This window comes from Diplotaxodon limnothrissa, linkage group LG7 (assembly GCF_057381915.1).
Source record: "Diplotaxodon limnothrissa isolate DT_005_m linkage group LG7, D_limnothrissa_male_GT1.1, whole genome shotgun sequence".
In the NCBI taxonomy this organism is placed as follows: Eukaryota; Metazoa; Chordata; class Actinopteri; order Cichliformes; family Cichlidae; genus Diplotaxodon; species Diplotaxodon limnothrissa.
Genome location: NC_140602.1, coordinates 68,971,908 through 68,975,253, shown reverse-complemented (window position 1 = coordinate 68,975,253; position 3,346 = coordinate 68,971,908). Strand labels below are relative to the sequence as shown.

Genomic DNA, 3,346 nt, shown 5'->3' with positions numbered 1-3,346 from the left:
TACATCCACCACATGGTCAAATATTACTGAACCGGTGGTCCAAACCTCCACAGGATGTCGGGATCTGTCTGTGGAAGTTTCAAGGTTCATTTGTTTGGATCACCTGGAGAGTTTCCCTCCTGCAGGGTTTTCCTCTCTATCAGCAGTGCTTCCATCTGTGCAGCCTGTCCAGTTTTCCCAGCAGAGGAGGAAACATTTCAGGGCTGGTTAATCATTTTTGATCTAACTGCAGCACAGACTCTACTCTCACCCTTCCATGTTTTAGACATGCTGTGCTGGATTCCCTGCTTCTTTCTGGGCTTTTTATTTTGGGGCTCAGCTCATGGGGTTCCCCAGACAAACGCCCGCCCCGACGTCACAGACCAGGAGCTGTTCTGGGGTTCTGACCAGTACGACTTTGCTATAGTGCTTCCTGCTGCTGGGTTGGAGTGTTTCTGGCACTTTGCTCACCGTGGAGAGAGATTTTACTTGAACTTCATGGTAAGAAGAAAACTCTGTGTCAAGCTAAGTGACGCCACCTGACATGTAGTCTGTTTTCCCACAAATGTCAGATTAGCATGGACACCAGCATCGGTACCATCTGTTGAAAAGAGCTCACAGTGGTAACATCAAACAGGATATTTTACACTGACAGAGCTGCTGCTGCTCGTTCCTGCAGTGTGTGGACGCTCTGTATGGTTTTTAACTCTGTATTGGTTTTGTAGGTCCAGTGGGTGATGGGAGTCGGCCATGACAGACACCTGTCTGTCATGGCAGACACCTGTCTGTCACCGTCAACACTCCGAGTGATCTGTTGCTGTCTACTGTTGATGATGCGAAGGGCCAGATCAACTTTGAGGCTGCAGAATCAGGTAGCTGTCTGTCTGATGGATAGCTCTTCCATGCTGTTATTTCACTTCAGCTGAATGCGATGAACAGATTGTAGGAAATTATGTCTAGATATTCACTTTAACATTAAATGTTGATACAACACAAACTCTCGTAGAGGATGTAAAGTCAGAGAGATACATGTTTTAAAGGTGAGCAGCCAAATAATTATTAAAACACAAAAACACCTTGTTAGCGTTAGCTGGTAGATTAGCATTTGAGATTTCCATTGAGATTTCATCTTTTATTCTCATGATACAGGTCGTCCCACTGCATCTCACCCTGCAGGAGTTTTACAGAAATGTTCAATAAAATCTTCTAATTTTCATCATGTTTTTCTGTAATGGTGCCTGGGTGGTGCCAGTGTTTTAAGTTTGGACATTTTGTTAGTGTTTAGTTTTCCTGTGTCTGTTTCCTGTTTTATTATGATAGTCTTTTGTCCTGTGCTCGTTATGTGGAGTGTACTTCCTGTTTCTTTAGTTTCTTCCAGCCATGTTTTCACCTGTTTCTCATCCTGTCATTATTTATTTGTCACTGCTCATTGTCACGTCATCGTCAATGCCTCGTGCGTGCACCCTGTAGATCAGCGGTCCCCAACCTTTTTTGCGCCACGGACCGGTTTATGCCCGACAATATTTTCACGGACCGGCCTTTAAGGTGTCGCGGATAAATACAACAAAATAAAACTAGTACCGGTACCGAAAAAAAGAAAATTTATTCATAACACACGTGGAAAGACCCAGGAAAACAGAGTTAACGATAAAAACGATAACAAAATAACACTGAAAACCGATAAAAACCCTGAAAACCAGACATTTCACACCTGAGCCTCAACTCTCGCGGCCCGGTACCACACGACTCACGGACCGGTACCGGTCCGAGGCCCGGGGGTTGGGGACCGCTTCTGTAGATGTTATTAGTCTCATCATTGAGACTCAACTCTTCAGTCGGTTTCGGCACCGTTCTCTGAAGGTCCCACCACAGCTTCTCCGTCAGGCTGAGGTCTGGACTGGCTGGAGCATTGCACCACTTTGATTCTTTTTCTTTTGGAGGTTTGGCACTCTTCTTGGTATCATCGTCCTGTGGCTGATGGCCTCACATCTGACTCTAGAATACATTTGTATACAGAGGAGTTCATGGTTTACTGAGTCACTGCACGGAGCCCAGATCATCATCCCTCCACCACAGTGCTGACAGCTGGTCTGACATGTTTCGTTTTCTCCTTTATGGACAAACATGTCCACTTTGGTTTTGTCTGTCCAAAGGAACCTGAGCGTTGCTGCAATGTTCAGTTAAAGAGAAGAGGCTTCCTCCTGGTAACCCTTCCAAACAAGTCACACTTGTTCCGTCTGTTTCTATTTGTACTCTCATGAACTTTAACATTTAACATGAGGCCTGTAGAGTCTGAGAATGAGAATTCTTGGGGTTTTGCAGTTTTTCTGAGTGTTTGGATGGTCTTAGGTTGAATTTGCTGGAACATCCACTCCTGAGATGATTGTAGTATTGTGTTAACACACAACTGAATGCTGCAGACCAGCAAACTGCAAAAACGTCTGCATTTGCAAAGGTTCTCACATCTGCCGTTGGATACACCAATCAAATACAACTGATTTTAATTCCTATGGAAACATTAAGGATAAACTCAATTTTCACAGGATTCTGTGATACGTAATAGGTTTGCTTTAACTGGAAAACATTTTGTGTTTGCTGTGTTACTTTTAACTGTGCTATATGGAAAAAAAAAAGAAAAACATCTTGACTTGTCTACTTCCAGGTTTCTATCAGATGTGCTTCAGCAACTTCCACAACCGTTTCGGCTCGATGCAGGTTTCCCTCAGCTTTGGTGTTTACTATGACACCTACCAAGATCCCTCAAAGAGCGAGGAGGAGGAGAAGAAGAAGGAGGAGATCAGCAAAGAGCTGAACAACACACTGAGCGTCATCGAGGTACACATAGCTACCTGCTGTTACAGTTGTTATAGTGTTGTGGTGTCTGTGGCAGTACTGACAGCAGTTGGTGAGCCAAAACAAGTCAAATGTATTTAAACTTCACACTTAAGTTCAAAGTGTTTCACAAAATGAATTAAAAACAGTAACTGGTAGCAGAGGCGGGATTGTTGGAGTTTGACACATCAAAAGTGAATAAACAGATTTTTATACCTGCGTCTGTTCTGCTGTGTCAGACTACGACCCACAAAGTGGAGACCTACGTCTTTCACATGTTCCGGCACTACGGCTTCAGTCGGATGAGAAAGAGCGTAGACTACTTCCTGCTGCAGTCCAACTCAAAGTACATCACCTGGTGGTCGATGGCCCTCAGCCTCCTCATCGTCACCTCTGGGTACCTGCAGCTACTCTTCCTCAAAAGCCTCTTTGTCAACAATACCGGCACAGAGGGCGAGAAGCCTCGATGCTGATAGACTAAAAATAAAAATGTCTGGATGTTTTGTGGAGGAAAGGCAGACACGAACAAATTGAA

At 44.4% G+C, this 3,346-nt stretch overlaps 1 pseudogene; it reads left to right on the top strand.

The window, feature by feature from the left end:
• The first annotated feature begins 267 nt into the window (after positions 1 to 267).
• On the top strand, positions 268 to 3,346 carry LOC146629719 (transmembrane emp24 domain-containing protein 6-like; annotated as a pseudogene).